Source organism: Ursus arctos, unplaced genomic scaffold, assembly GCF_023065955.2.
Source record: "Ursus arctos isolate Adak ecotype North America unplaced genomic scaffold, UrsArc2.0 scaffold_6, whole genome shotgun sequence".
NCBI lineage: Eukaryota > Metazoa > Chordata > Mammalia > Carnivora > Ursidae > Ursus > Ursus arctos.
Window position 1 is genome coordinate 36,712,946 of NW_026623078.1, and position 17,224 is coordinate 36,730,169.

Consider the following 17,224-nt stretch of genomic DNA (forward strand, 5'->3'; position numbering starts at 1 on the left):
GATAAAGAAAGGGGGGGTAATCAGAAGGGGGAATGAAACATGAGAGACTATGGACTATGAGAAACAACTGAGGGCCTCAGAGGGGAGGGGGGTGGGGGAATGGGATAGACCGGTGATGGGTAGTAAGGAGGGCACATATAGCATGGTGCACTGGGTGTTATACGCAACTAATGAATCATCGAGCCTTACATTGGAAACCGGGGATGTACTGTATAGTGACTAACATAATATAATAAAAAGTCATTAAAAATAAATAAATAAATAAACAAATAAAACCTAGAAAGAGCCACCTTGTGGCAAAATTCAGCATTTCAGTTATTTATTTTTAAAGAAAAATTACAAGCGGCACTAACTTGTATAGCAAAATAAGGTACTAATATTGTATACAAATCCTATAATATGGTTTCTGAGATATATAATTTGATTTTAACATTAGCATATATTATCAAAAAGGTGTTGAGAATTTGAAAAGCCTAGATTAAAATATGCAAAAGCTGGGGCGCCTGGGTGGCACAGCGGTTAAGTGTCTGCCTTCGGCTCAGGGCGTGATCCCAGCGTTATGGGATTGAGCCCCACATCAGGCTCCTCCGCTATAAGCCTGCTTCTTCCTCTCCCACTCCCCCTGCTTGTGTTCCCTCTCTAGCTGGCTGTCTCTATCTCTGTCGAATAAATAAATAAAATCTTTAAAAAAAAAATAAAGTAGACATTACTATAAAAAATATGCAAAAGCTGTTACATACATTAATGGCTTTATATTTAAATGCTCATTTCAAAGTTGTATTGTCTCTTAGTACACTCAACAGTTACATGAATTTGGACCTTAAAAATGAAAACTTAGGGGCGCCTGGCTGGCTCAGTTGGTAGAGCATTCGACTCTTGATCTTGGGGCTGTGGTTCAAGCCCTACGTTGGGTGTAGAGATTATTTTAAAAAAGGCATGTGTTGTGATGAGCACTGGGTGTTATATGCAACTAATGAATCATTGAAAACTACATCAAAAACTAATGTACTATACAGTACAGTGGCTAACTGAACATATTTAAAAAATAAAAATAAAAAATTAAAATTTAAAAATGAAAAGAATGAAAACTTTAAAAGCATATCCAGTTAGATATTTTCTTGATGTGTAATTATAATACAGCTTAGATATTACTGTATATTTAAATATATTTATGTAACATTGGTTGTAATCATGTATCAATAGTCAGGAATACTCAGTTTTCTTTTTGGTTTAATTGATACATTGACATCTTTGCAATTTTTCCTAAATTTCCTATACCTTGGCAATTCACTAAATTCTTCTTTCAGTTAATTCCCACATTTTCATGTCTTTCATAAAACCTTCCCCTTTAATTGAATGTGGTAGTAAATTTGCAGCTCTTCATAAGTACTCAGTGTATACTCAAGTATAAGGAGGCACACCACTGCAGATCTCGCCTCTCTCTTTTCCCTTCTTCATTGGCACTTTGAAAACTTGCTGAAAGCTAAGAGGTTAATTCAGTATCTTCTTATCTCCCCTTACATTTTCCTGCCACTTCTCCTTTTCTTCATTCCTGGCCTCTAAATTACGTCTGATGTCAGGACCTGTCTGGTAGTAGTGGAGTCGAGGTAGGTGGCGATGGTGTAAGTATTGGCATGCGGATGGAGCAGGAGATCTGGAACCTGAATACCGGATTGTAGAGGAAGAGGAATAGGTGAGCTGGATGAAGAGGAGAGAAAGAAATCCTCTCTCTGGCTTTTGCTTTCCTTCTTATTTCCAAGTCTATTTTCTCCCTCTCAAATTTCCAAGGCTGTAGGACTTTTGTTTGAGCCCTTTTTGTTTGTGTATATTGGCCTTTCTGGGTTGCCAGGTCTTCAACTCCAAATCTGGAATATTTGAGGCAAAAAGAAAGCCCAGGGAACTCACCACGCTGTCATTCCTTGGGTCTCTTTGTCTCTGCCGATTTGCCTTCTTTCCACCTTTTAGAGTCTTCTGATGTTTGCTGTATAGATATGTCCAGGGTTTTTAATTGTACATAATGGGAAAAATAAGGAAAAGTAGATCAACTTTTTTTCTTCTCGGAGGCAGAATTCTCAAATTGCTTTGTCTTCTTCAAGTTTACTTTTTATAAATCATTTTTATTACTATGTAGAGAGCGGATTCATAAGGGAAGGAAGTAATGAAGCAGGAGAAGCTGGGAGACCAGTTAAAAGTTGTTTCAACCCATCAGTTAAGAAATGGTGTTCACCTGTGTGAAGATAGTGGTACTAGAAATGGAGCAAAGTACGTATTTCTGCTTATGTAATGATATGATTCTTGGTTAACTATTAAGGTTTTTTTTCATCCAACATATATTTATTATGCACATATCAGGTGCTAAATTTAGGCATTGGGTGTAGAGTGGTAAGCAACATGAGTATCATCTCTGACTTCTTTTTTTAAACCTTATTTATTTATTTGAGAAAGAGAAAGCATGAGCAGGAGGAAAGCGTAGAGGGAGAAGCAGACTCCCTGCTGAGCAGGGAGCCCCATGTGGGACTCTGTCCCAGGACCCTGGGATCATGACGTGAGCCAAAGGCAGATGCTTAACCAACTGAGCCACCCAGATGCCCTCATCTCCAACTTTTATGGACCTTATTGTCTGATTTGGAAAGATATATGTAATAAACAAGTAAACAAAAAAGTGCTAAGCAAGTAAACCAGAAAAACTAAATTATAATTACAAATTGTGATGTTGCTGTGAATGAAGTAAACAGTGCTATAATTGAGCATAGCTTAAGACCTACTTGGTGTGGTCAGAGAAGACCTTTGAGAAGATGGTATTTGATGTGAGACCTAAACAATGACAGGGAACCAGTTATGTGAAAATCTGGCAGAAGGACAAGGGAGGGGAATCGGGTCGTATTAGAGGATGTAAAAAGCAGTTTGGTTACGAGATAAAGGGTGACATGGGCACTTGGATTTTTGGTGAAGACTTGAGTAAGTAACTAAGTAAGTAAGTAAGAAGTAAGTAAGACTTGAGTAAGTAAGAATATATGACAAAATGGCGTTAGTCCTGCTAGGCTGTAAGGGAGGATGTATACAGTTCACTCTTGGGCTGTGAATACTAAGACTTTAGTGAGCAGTAAGGAGTTTTCAGTGCAGCTGCCTTTTTGAGGCAGCATGAGTTATGGTAGTTGATAGGGGTGTTGCTCATTCAGGACTGTTCAGGGCGATTCAGTCCTGAGGAGAACATGACTCCCTCAGGAAGCAGTGGTGGAACTTGTGGAAAGCTTGCCTGATGTTTAAAATTTTCCCTGCGCGTAGTATTCATCAGCATTATACCTTAATTCCTGTTTAGCAGGTATTTATTAAGTTCATGTGCACAGCAGTGTGTGCACGGTAATATCCACACCCATATGGCAATACTGTGATTACTTAACTTTGTTCACTGATGATAAGACAAAGCAGATATACTTGAAATATTGTGTTGTTTGATGTGTGTGCCGGTGATGAAGAAAGCGGTAAGGGAAGATAATGTGAAAACTAGAGGAGAATATCAATAGAAACTGGAAATGCATTAATACATAACTTACTTGTTTTAAATCTTTACTCCTTTCACTAAAACACATTTTTATGTAAGCAAAATGTTAAGGATTTTTTGGGAGAAGAAAGAACTCAAAAACCGAAGAACTTCTGTGTGTTTCTCTATCTTGAGGGTAGAGACCATGTAGAATACATCATTGAATTCCTAGTACCGACACAGCATCTGGCATGCACAAGGTGCTAAGCGAAGGTCGTCCAATGATTGAATGAATGAATGGATAGAAAAATGAAGTGTTTAAATTGATGCTCTGGATACCATCATGATTTCTAATCATGGAAGTGCTCATTTCAGATGGCGATTTTTTTTTTTTTAAAGATTTTATTTATTTATTTGACAGAGATAGAGACAGCCAGCTAGAGAGGGAACACAAGCAGGGGAGTGGGAGAGGAAGAAGCAGGCTCATAGCGGAGGAGCCTGACGTGGGGCTCGATCCCATAACGCTGGGATCACACCCTGAGCCGAAGGCAGACGCTTAACTGCTGTGCCACCCAGGCGCCCCCAGATGGCGAATTTGCGTGTGTGTGTGTGTGTGTGTGTGTGTGTGTGTGTGTGATGTTATCCAAGTACATATTGACTGAAGTGACAGCAGAAAAAAAGTTAGAAAGCAGGTTCTTCACAAAGAGTTTTTGTTTAGTTGTCCCGCTCTTGGCTATTCTGACCATTCCTTTCATCCTGTGAATGCCTACCTTCAGCGTTCAAGTTTAAGGGGTCAGGGCTATACAAACTGCTATCTAAAAGCCACCTAGCTCCTCATAAACTACAGGTTGATGTACTTCTTGAACAATTATAAGGGTGCAGTTTCAGAATGGGAACTTTTTCTACTAGAGAGTTGAAAAGAGGAGGTAAGATAATGTGTAATGTAATAGAGGGGATAATCGTTGAGAGAAACTAACATGGTAATAGTAATTTCCATTTGTTTAGTATCTCCATGTGTCTGCCTCTATACTGAACACTTTATATTGTCTCATTTAATACTCAAAATAACTCTCCAGATATTGTTCTTATTTTGTTTTTCCAGATGAGGAAATTGAGTGTTCCAGTTAACTATATCTTTGCTACAAATTATACGAAAATAAACATTTATCATGCTCATGGATTTGTGGATCAGGAATTCAGATGGGGATGACTTGTCTTTACTTCCCAATGTCTGTGGCCTCAGACGGAGCACTTGAAGGCTGGATCTGCGATCATCTGAAGGCTCATCCACTCACAAGTCAGGAGTTGATGCTGGTGGATGAGAAGGACTTCTGTGTTATTTTCACATGGACTACTTTGCAGTTCCTGAGAGCATGGTGGATGGATTTTAAAGGTAAGTGTTGAGAGGGAAGAGAGAGATCACTTTTATGACGAGCGGGGAAGTTATGGCAGTGTTAACTTCTGCCACATTCTGCTTATTAAGTGACTGTGTGACTATGAGGAATGCCCAATTTCAAGAGAAGAAGTTGACTTCTCTTGATAGAGGAGAGACAAGGTTCTGAAGAGAAGAATCAATGTGGCCTCTTTTATAAAATACAGTTGACTACACAAAGCCTCAGAAAGGTTAAATAACTCTCCCAAACAGCTGGTAAATGGAGTAGCCCCACTAGGAGATTAGATTTACTTGTTTCTAACTTTGTGTGCTTGCCACATGATCACGTTGTATAGTAGAGTGTTACGGGATCATTAAGATCTTAAAAGAACTGTTGCAAATAAATAAGCAAAGAAAGTTATATGAACAACTTAAATTCAGAATTTAGAACCTTACCGAAGATCCCCAGGCATCAAGATTTGCAGATTACTTACGTAATAGTTTGTACCTTTTATTTTGGTAACTTTCTTTTTCTTTTCTTTTTTAAGATTTTATTTATTTATTTGAGAGAGGGAGCACAAGCAAGGGACGAGAGGCAGAGGAAGAGGGAGAAGCAGACTTCCCCATTGAGCAGGGAGCCTGACATGGCTTGATCCCAGGACCCTAAGATCATGACCTGAGCCAGAGGCAGAGGCTTAACCAACTAAGCCACCCAGGTGTCCCTTTTTGGTACCTTTCTGAGGTCACCTATTCCATTTTTCCTAAAATTATGTTATTTGTGCACACATCTTATAACCTCCCCCCAACATACGTACTCTGGTTGCTTATTTTATTGAGGGTAGGATCTTTGTCTAATCTGATTTATCTTTCTACCCTGATAACACCTATTATGAGAAGCTGGCTCACAGTAAATATATAAATGAATTAAAAATATGAGTTTATCCTAGCATAAAATAGCAGAGTAGTATAACTTTGTTATTGTTGAGCTGCTCTGGGATACTTGGATTATGGGTATTATGAGGACCAGATTAGGTAATTTGAGTGAAAGTGTTTAAAATGTCAAATGTATTTTGTGATTAATATGGTAATAGTGACTTTGGTGCTGGAGCATTGATAGACATGTGAGGAAGACATGGAGACATTTAATTTTTGGTCTTTGACCTGTGGCATGGGCTGGTTTTCTAGGAATAAAGATAAATCATGGTCATAAGGTCAAAATAAATATGGCATTGCATGGTAGGAAGGTCTGCTCAATATGCCACTATATCATCTATTTGTAATTTTAACATAACTCATTACTAAGATCATGTTACTTGTAATATTCTATTTTGCTTTTACTCTCAAAAATATCTTAGAGATCTTCCCATGTAAGTACATATAGATTTACCACAGTCTTATATTACTATCTATAGTTCTGTGGTCTGGGCACACTGTATTCTACTGAATTCCCTATTCATGGACATTGGGTTAATCCTATTTTGTTTTGTTTTGTTGAAATTATAGATAATGTTGCAATGACATACTACTGTATAGCAAGAATTTCTGTAGGGTGGATTCCTGAAAGTAAATTACTGGGTAAAAGGATATGCTTTTTAATGTTTAAAATTTTAAGAGATACTGGCAAATTATTCTAAAATGGCTACGTGGATATATTCCTGCTAATACTTTTCTGCATATTTTCAGTGCTGACTTTGATGTGATTGATCTAGGAAAATTATAGCATAGTAGGTCAAAGAATCCTCATGTCAATGAAGGATTTTGAATTGACGTCTGGTTTGAAATTCTTACTCTGCCACTCACTCATTGTGTAGCCTTGGGTAAATTATTTTGTCTTTTGCAGCCTCAGTTTCTTTTTCCATAAAATATAGGCAATGGTAACAACCTTCCTGGATTATTGAAAGAGTAAATGAGGCAACTACGTTGGTAAGGTCTGGGTGAAATTCTTAGAGCTAAGAATTATAATTAAATTATTTTTCCTTTCCTTCATTAATTTTTTATTTAATATATTACCTCAAAATATAAGTCCCATTTGGGCCCTCAAACATCTTAGTACAAAGTCCAGCTTGATTACTAAATTTTCAGTAGAATAGCATTTCTTCTGAAATTATAGCTTAAATTTCAAAAAATAAATATTTGGAAAAATGTATTTTGATTTTGCTGACTTTGAAAAGCCATCCACCTGGCTTTGTAGTTTTTTAAAACTTTTTTTTTAAAGATATATTTTTTTATTTGAGGGAGGGGAGGGCAGAGGGAGAAGAAGAGGAAGAGAATCTCAAGCAGGCTCCTCACTGAGCATGGAGCCCAGTGCAGGACTTGACACTGAGATAATGACCTGAGCCGAAACCAAGAGTTGAATGCTCAACCAACTGAGCCACCCAGCACCCCTAAAACTTTCTTTTAATTGCTGTCTTTGGCCATATAATAATAGTCATCGCTTCTTGACACATTTGTATCTTAAAAAATGTGCTTTAATAGTGTATCATACTAATACTGGAGAAAAGATACAGTTTTTCTATTTTTATTTTTATAGCTGATGTTATACCTTAAGGAAATATTTTTTTAAAAGTTGGAGTTTAAAAAAAAAAGTTGGAGTTTCTACCTGTTAATGTAAAATGTTCCCAAGAAAAAGATAAAGGGCAACATTAAATCTTCACAATTATACTGTAACCTTTGATTGTATTTCCAGAAGTTACTTGGGCTGAATAAAATTATTTGGTTTGTAATAAGTTTTAGAAGAAATGAAGAAAATGGAGGTATTGGAAAATGAAGTATGTCTCTTAATTGAAAAGAGACTATGATTGTTACTTTCCAATCTAAATCAAATTATTATGACAGTGGTTTCAAGCAATTGGAAAGGGAATTATTCTCTGGAAATAATGACTTCATTATATAACCTAAAAATATAAGTTAAAAAAATCCCTTTGGTTGTCTTTCTGCTGAAATAAATGATTTAAAAATGAAAATATTTTTATTGTTCATCTGCAGAATTCATTGTTTTTCAAAATAATATAAGCATTAGAAGACAGGTGTCTGATTCCTTGCTGGAATTTTAATTTGGGCTACCATGAGATATAAATTAACTAAAAAAGTAAAACTATATATATGCTATTTATGTGTGTGTGTATATATATGTACACACACACACACATATATATATATATTCTATCTTTTTTCTCTTTAAGTAATCTCTGCCCCCAACGTGGGGCTTGAACTCATCACCCCAAGATCAAAAGTTGCACACTAAAGACTGAGCCAGCCAGGCACCCCGTGTGTGTGTGTGTGTGTGTGTGTGTACATATGCACACACACACATGCATATATATATAATATATATATTATATATATATGTTAGGATAAATATAACATTTATGATTTTTTAAAGATTTATTTATATATTTTAGAGAGAGAGTGTGAGCGGAGGGAGGGGCAGAGGGAGAGTGAGAGAGAGAATCTTTTTTTTTTTTTTTTAAAGATTTTATTTTATTCATGTGACAGAGAGACAGCCAGCGAGAGAGGGAACACAGCAGGGGAGTGGGAGAGGAAGAAGCAGGCTCCCAGCCGAGGAGCCCGATGTGGGACTTGATCCCGGAACGCCAGGGTCACGCCCTGAGCCCAAGGCAGACGCTTACCGACTGCGCTACCCAGGCGCCCCGAGAGAGAGAATCTTAAGCAGACTCCCCACTGAGCGTGGAGCCCGACACAGGACTCCATGTGGGGCTCCATATGGGCTCAGTCTCGTGACCCTGAGATAATGACCTGAGAGTTGGACACTTGACCCCCTGAGCCCCCCAGGTGCCCCTAATGTTTATCATTTTAATTGGTTTACTTCCATAGATGTTTCAAGCAATTGTTTAAGTTTATTATTTGAGATGAATATAAATTCTCAGGAATATTAGTTTGCATTTTTATATTGTACACACACACACACACACAATCCTAGCATCTGAGAAAACACTATATTGTACATAAGATGCCCTAAATGTTGATGTTTATAGAGGAAACGTGAGGACTTCATTTTCCTTATAGGCCGAGAGAATAAAGACTTTCAAGTATTTATTTTTATCTTTTTATCTTTTAGGGAAAATGATCTCCCCAAGCTCCAGTACTCACTAGATTTTTAATAATGTGAAATACTATGAATTTTAACCTCAAGAACAAATACTAATTATCCAGATCCAGATGTTAGAAATAATTATTAAAACCTTTAGTCATTTTCCTTTTCCCATTTACTGATATGTGGACCATGCAAATCATAATTCAGGCATAGCCCTTAAACTCTTGAAATCTTGTCTTGCTTGGGTTGCCACATTTTGGAAACTAGGAAATTTGGTGAAACAGTGTGATACTACTTACCTGCCTGTCTATCTATCCATTCATCTGGTCAGTATTTTACCTATTGTCCATCTCTCACCCGTTTACTCACAGTATGTATAATCCACATGTTACTCGTTCTTCTACTAAACATATACTGTCTTCTTTTATATAGATACTGTGTCAGTTATACTTCTTTCGAATTTTTGTATAACATTCAATAGATTGAACTTTTAGAATAGAGGCATTTGGGATCAAATACTCATGGAATCACATCAAACCTGTTCACTCTTGGATAGTTGTAACTGTTTGAAAATTCTTTCTTGTTTTGAACTGAAATTTCTGATCTCATTTCATAACCCTACTGTTCCTTTCGAAAAGGAAATCCTTTTCCTCTTCAACTCAGTCCTCTTCTCCAGGCTTTCACACTCAGTTCTGCGGCTTTGTTTTAGATCCATGTCTCTAAACAAGAAATGTTTGTATGTACAAATAGATGTATGTATCCCTCCCCGGTTACTTTCTTTTTCTGTGTTCTGATTATTAATATTATTCTCCTCAAATTTTAGTTACAAACAATTCTTAAGGATGTCACCTATGTTCATACCTATCTACCTGCAGAGTGAGGGTAACACATAAAATACATTTGAGATTATAAACCAGTGTGATTTCTCGTAAGTCTAATTCTTATTCCTTCTGCATGCTATTCTTGAAGATAAACCTTCTGAAAATGAGAGCTCCTCAAATCAATATCTCAAAACCCTTCACTAACTCTATACTGTGTAAAGAATGAAGAGCAAATGCTGTATCAAGGCACTGCAGACCCTTTAATCCATCTTGCCAACCTTATCTACAGCTATTCTTTCATCAGAAAGTTTGGCAAAATAAATGTGCTTATTACTCTCTGATAGGTGGTGTATTGTAGAAAGGTCAGGCTGTCTGTTTAATTCTTGCTCTGCCACCATCTCACTGTATAGTTTGGGTAAATTAAACTCCCTGTGCCTCACTAGAAAAGGACTGGTCATAGTATCTACTTCGTAGGGTTATTAGGAGGAATAAAAGTGTTCATACATATGAAATCACAGAAAATTGTGTGTGACACTTGTAAAGAATTCAATATATCTCAGCAAAGAAAGGGCAGATATGCCTCATTGCATTTATTTTCACATACTATTCTTTTTCCTTTAAAATCATGACTTTTTTTATCTTTAAGCCCTCCCTTCAGATCTAATCTCCATCCTTCAATGATGTGTCCCCTCCTGCAATTGTGTTTCTTTTCTGTTTCATTGATGCAGTGCTTAGTTAGGGTGACCACTGGGACTCTGTTGATAGGAAAATGAGTACTGTTGGTAATTACACTGGGACAACTGGCATAAATTGGGACTGACCTGGGCAAAGGGACATATGGTTACCCTGTGAATAGTGGAGCCTTAAGTTATCAAATCTCTTATCAAATCAAAGCAAACTTTATATGCAAATTGTTATGGCAGATCTCCCATTGTCATAATTGTCAGGAAATGAGGTTCATCAAAATGACCCTTAGCTGTTTCTGGCCATTCCCAGGGTACTGCTTCTCATCTGTTCAGCTACAAACATCTCAGTCTCTTCTCTCCAGTCCTCTTCATTTGATCCTCATGCTGCTTCTGCCTTCCTGACCACTGATTCTTATGAGACAGCCACTCTACCTGGTACTCCTTGCATTGCCCAGCTCCTCTGACTCCCCACCTTCCCCTCCTTACCTCCACATGCACATCCTTCTCTAGGTTGTGGAGAGAGGATCTGCTCTCACTTGTATCATTCCTTCCCAAATGCATGCACCAAACCTTTCTTAATGACTCATGACACAACTGACACCAATGATGATTCTTGCTTAGGCTTCACTGATGCATCATTGTTGAAGGAAGAGGCACTTAAGTCAGAGAATTCCTAATAACCACTGCCTAAACCTGTGCGCACACCAATGGGCGCTTGGAGGCTCATTCTTTGCATTGCTTGCAGCCTATCTCCTCTGACCAGGGATAGCTCAAACCCCACCATTTGAAACATTTCAGAATTCTCAGTCCTCTTCATATATCAAATGCTCCTGCCCATAAAGAGACAAATTTCATCTAGTTTCTCACCACTCACTCTCTGGGAATGCAGTCCTCTTGTTGAATGTCTTTGAGGATGATTGACAATAGGAAAACTCCTCCTGTCTGGAGAAAACTCCACTCCAATCCTCAAGGATGTGGTCTGGTTCTATGCTCTTATTATGGTAATCATAATAGCCTGACATTGGTATATTTCCCGAAAACTGGGATCTTTAGCATTATTCATCATCACCTGTTACATAGTATTTGCTACTTTGCTATTTGTGTTTTTATAAATACATTCTATATCCTTAACTAGATTGTGTGTTTCTTGAGAGCAGGTATTTCCTTTGCCTAGCAAAGTTCCTGACCCACACGGTGTTCAGTGAACTGTGTTTGATGAGCATGAGAGGAAGAGGCAATACAAAACACTGCTACTTATGAAATAGCCGTTCCTTCCTCATGTATTGTTTCCTCCATCTGGATAGTAGTTCATGCATAGAACAACTTCCTGTGAATCTCTGGGTTCTCTCGGCAGAGCTATGAGAACTGGTCTGCTCAACCCATTCTCCTTCTGGCCCAGCTGCTTACATAGCTTTTCTTCTGGGATAAGTCATCTTATATTCTTAGCATCAAGCACAGGCCACTCAACCCTCGGTGAAAGGAGGGTTTGTTTATGAAGTGAGATCTGCCAGAGGCATGGGTCACAATATCACCAGTACTAACACCAGGCTCATGGTGATTTGGGTTAGGAAATTTCCTCACCAGCATTATCTTTTTCTGAACAGATCTGTCCATAGACCTTCAATAGCCGGCTCTAGCAACTATTCAATTGTTTAATACAGAAATATCTCTCAACTATAAATTTTCCTCTTTTCAACTCTAATAGTTTTCACATAATAATATGTCTTTGTCAACCAACATTTTCTGTGTGTGCTCCATTGGATATCAAACATGACACAAAACAAGGAGAGGTCTTACTCTTCTATCAGTGCAATGTTGTTTTCTATCGTCCATGCCGACCTGGTGTCAGCAGCTATTTTATCAGACACCATCATCAGTACTTATAGTTAACCACAGAGATGGATTCGCAGAGTTTGACCTTTGTTCTATATACTGAGGATAAAGAAGAAGAAGAAAAACGTGATACTTTACCTGGACAGAAAATGATGGAAGAGTCTGTAAAGGTAGCACTAAGGGAAAAATTCTACCATTTATTATAATTTAGTTTTAAAATGCTTTTTAAAAATTACATACTCATTTTAGCTAAATATATTGGAATTTTCCAAACAATGGCAGATGTGTTATTTTCATTATTTCATTCACTGCTGTATAATTTTAATGCTTTGCATTTTGGCTGGGCATTATATCTCCTACCTGGTTTGTGAAACAAGTAATAAAATCACAACTTAGTGTTTGGTGGTAGGTTAATGATAGTAATTATCTTATATGTTATGCACTGTGCAGTTAAACCCTAGGAAATTATACTGGCAAAATATGAAATTCAGTCCGAGAAGCATTTAACTTAGTTTCTGTTGGGGACCATTGAAGGGGACAGATAAGTACTACCTCTCTTCTCCCAGGAACAAGGCGGGTGGAAGTCCAGATACTATCTTTATTCTACATAAAAGTAATATTTCAGAATGTGGCCTCTATTTGCACATATATGTGTTTCTTAATACATAGTTCTGAATTTAGGCCAATTTTTTCACCAAGTCATAACTGTCTGCATTCAAGTAGCTCCCTGTACTCACACCACAGGGCAAAGGGCAAGAACTGTGGCTGGAGCTGAGTGGACTGCCCACTCACTGTAGGCAGGGCCTTGCTAAGAGGACAGAAAGTGTAGAGGAAAGGGCTTTTAGATCTAATTTCTCCTTCCAGACTCACCAGTCATATAAATCATGTAGGGGATCATGAATGAGGGGGTAGAGAGAGGCCAGGGGTGTTTTATTAATGGGATTCCCTCTGCCTCAAAGGAAACAATAGGAGCAGGCAATGAGTATCTGTCATTAAAATTTCCAAGGTTTTTGCACTCTTAATCCATTGGGTTTAACTATTAAATCTTTAGTCAACCAAAGTTATAGTCATTTCCAGTGGGAAAGGGGGCAGCAGTCTCTCAGGATGACCCTTCCTCCCACTTCTTAGAGGCTGCCCTGCAAATACTAGTCACTGCTTTATTGAGTACCTACTGGGAACCACTGGTAGGCAATGCAGATTTTGTACTCTAAAGGCTCTAAATTAAGTCATAACAATAACCAATTAATTTAACTTAAATTAACTTTAATTAAAAAGGCCACTCTGCACTCAAGACTGAAGTTCACTTATGTTACTTTATATCCCAAAGGTATCCAACCACATATCCCAAAGGGCCTATCACAGGTTCTGCAAAGAGAGCAAATGACAAGTCATAAAACACAATTCCCTTCTTACCAACAAAGTCCTAGAAAGAAATTAAAGTTGTAAGCTTAATTCACCTTTCCAGTTGTATCTGTCAAGTTCTGGCAGGGAGTGGATGGCACACTGAAACTGGGTGCTTGAGAAGAGTTTTTAATTTATTTTTTAAAAAGTCCCTTCATTAAAAGGGACTGTTCATACCAGAGCACACAGGGTGTAGGGGAACTGACCAGGATGGACAGTATTCTGGGGTTACCAAGATGGCGTACCTGTCACTACCCTAGGCCTGAGGAGGCACAAGGAGGGGAAGATCCTCAGTCTGCAGAAAGTAGTTATATGGAGAGGGTTACTTTAAATAGAGGGAAGCAGCTAACTTGTAGTGACCCAGCAGGGAAGGAGCCAACGGAATAAAAACCTGACCTAATTTCCTCCTGTCTTATGGGTGCTTTCCACTGGTGGAATCCAGTGGGGACTCGCAGGGTAAGGAGCCAGTGCAGCCGTTGCAGCACACAGCGTAGAGAGTGATCTGGAGGAGCAGGACGAAGATAACCTAGCTCATAAATTCAAGTTTAAGAAGCAGCGGGAAGGAAATGAAGTCCAAAATCAAATTCTCTTGTCCTTGTGTTGTAAAATGCCAAAGAAATTTAAGTCCAAAATCCATTCTTTTTAACTTAATATTCTGCTTAGTCTCAGCTAGAGTAATTTCTCAGTGCTTGGTAAACATGGGTTTCTTTTAAAAGCTGCAGGCTGGGGGCGCCTGGCTGGCTCAGTTGGAAGAATATGCAACTCTTGATCTCGGGGTCAGGAGTTTGAGCCCCCCATGGGGTGTAGTGATCACTTAAATAAATAAAAAAAATTTAAAAATAATTTAAAAAATAATAAAAGCTGCAGGCAGGGCTGTCTCATCCTAGAATGGGTGTAGATCCTTCAACGCCTCAGGAGTTTTATTAGCTTAATGTCAAGTATTTTGTGAGCTATACTTTTAAAGAGATGAAATGATAAATAGGACACATCAGACTATCACAGCTTTAGGCACACATGCAGCAGTTTTCAAAATGAGCCAATTCTCTGTCCCTAGAATAGTTCCACAAGGCGAAATAATATTCCCAGAATCAGAACCCAGGACTCAGTCTGACCAAATATTGTTTGCCAAAGACCGCAGTATAGGCTCAATAATATCTGAGTGAAGGAGTTCAGACAGAGAAAATATGCTTGATTTAGCTTTGCTCTCATGCCAGTCCATGCCAGTTGGTTCAGAATTCATAAATGCAAGAGGGAGAAATCAGGTTAATTGTTCCATTAGCACGTACGGCGAAGAATCCACATCTGGGTGCTGCCTCCTCCAGGGGCATTTGAGACCCTGCTGTTGTTTTTCAAAGTTTAGAAATTTTAAATGGTGGAAGCTGCTGACAAAAAATCTTATTTGAGGAGATCCTCTTTCCCATCCCATATTCAAAACCTTTGTACTTCTTTTTTGTACGATTTATCTGTGCCCAACGTTGATAACCTAAACCTAGAACCTTCCTAGTGTGGTGTGGTGTAGCATATCAGTAAAGGTCAGGTGGAGCATCTGCTACTTTCAGAGTAATAGCAGCAAGGGTCATTGTGTCTCCTGTCTGATAGGCTGTGTATAAAAAGACTGCTTCTTGTAGTTTAATTTTGCCTCAGCCACACCTCTTAGGAAGTTGCACCTGTGTGGTTCAAGGTCAAGCAGCAGTAGCTCACATCCCAAGCCTGACCGAGGTAGCTATGGATCAATTCTTTGGTGAAACCCACAACCTTTGGCACTACCCCCAAAGAAAGGGCCTGTGGTTACCACCTAGTGAAAAAATACGATGGGGCTTAAGGCTTAAAGTCTGTCAAGTCAGCGCAGAAAAAAAACTAATGGCACAATTGTAAACTTCAAGAGAGCCTGTTATAAGCTACATGGTCAGAGTAAAAAAAATTGAAGCAATGTATTATAGCAACCCCAAAGCCTCAGTCACTTTTGGTTTATGTCAATCCCCAAATTTTAATTCTCTTCTCTGTTACAAAGACTCTGGCCCCAAGTACCAGATATTTGCTCCCTCAAAAATAAATGCAGTCCTCCTTACCCACCACAGCATAAATCTTATGTCCTGACCTGGAGCAGTAAAGAGTGTAATCCTTTGAGGGCAGTTTGCTCCCAAGAGAAAGGAGAGAGGAAGGAGCCAGGTGACACATGCTCGGTTTCTCATTCTATGGCAACCATGAAAATGTACTGCTTACATCCTCTGCACTAAGGAGAGCATAATTGACTAATTGCCCTAATTTCTGCCCTTTCTGGAGCCAATCCTATAATTGCTGTAAAGCCACCTGCAGGCTGCTTCCAGCCAGTAACTGAACACAGCGTGGGGACTGGTGCCAGCCCATTCCTGCAGACTCCTTTAATGGGTAGCCTTAGCTGAAGGTCTCCAGTTGGCCTTGCCAAACCTTTCTTGGAATGGCATTGTAGTCTGAGACTCTTCGTATCAGTTCCCTTTAGCAGATGTCTGATCTGCATCTCTGTGAAGACTCCCTTCCTTCTTCACTGACTCCCTTCTCATCCTTCACAGGCATTTTCCCCAATATATCTCTTGCATGTCTAACCCCATTTTGCATCTGCTTCTCAGAAGACTTGAACTAAGACACCTTTCGAACTCATCGAATTGTTAGAAAATTCTACACCTCTCCCCTAGGACTGACTGTGGGGGAGGAGAGACAAGAGTGTGAAGCTAGTAAATATCCCTCCACATGGACTATGTCAGGATTGGGATAAAACTACACTCCCAATGGTTTTATTACGAGAAGTTAGGGAAATTAGAGTATATCCAATCTTTTGTCTGTTTCAAATATGTCTGCATTGAAATATGTTTTAATGGAGTTGCCAGGAGCAGAATATTGAGCAGGCCCTTGGTATGACCTCGTATAGCTTTTCTTTGTGGCGAGAAAACATAGTTGATTGATTTAACTGGTTGAATAAAAAATAAGTCAGTTATTCAGTTTTTTAATTTCAGATTTCAAGTAATTGCTGTTGCATCTTACAAATGCTATGACCTCCCGATTCTTTTTAGTGCATTCTCTTTGGTTAAAATTGTCAGCATCCATTCAGTTGCCCAGCCTAGAAATTTTGATCGATCTCTTTCCTTCATGGTCCATAGTTAATCAGTCATCAAGTGCTTTAGAGTGTATTATTCATGGAATTTAAGAAAACAGAGGAGCATAGGGGAAGGGAGGGAAAAATGAAACAAGATGAAATCAGAGAGGGAGACAAACCATAAGAGACTCTTAATCATAGGAAACAAACTGAGGGTTGCTGATGGGGAGGGTGGTGGGGTAACGGGGTAATTGGGTCATGGACATTAAGCAGGGCACGGGATGTAATGAGCACTGTGTGTTATATGACTGATGAGTCACTGAGCTCTACCTCTGAAACTAGTAATACACTATATGTTAATTAATTGAATTTAAATAAAAAAAATAACAAAGAATATACTATTCAAAGATATCCACAATCTATTCCCTCCTTAGCATTCTTTCTATTACAGCTCTTGTCATCAAATTTGACCCATTTAAATAGCCTTGTTAAAATATTTTGACTTT

At 38.5% G+C, this 17,224-nt stretch overlaps 1 long non-coding RNA gene across 5 annotated transcripts in view; it reads left to right on the plus strand.

Annotated features, from left to right (window-relative positions):
- The window catches only part of LOC123000837 (uncharacterized), a 218,612-nt gene that overhangs the window by 20,461 nt on the left and 180,927 nt on the right, over positions 1 to 17,224 (plus strand). For all 5 annotated transcript variants that reach the window (XR_008957711.1, XR_008957710.1, XR_008957712.1 and 2 more), the window contains exon 2: positions 4,584 to 4,874. This is a non-coding gene — a long non-coding RNA (uncharacterized LOC123000837). The remainder of the gene's footprint in view (positions 1 to 4,583; positions 4,875 to 17,224) is intronic.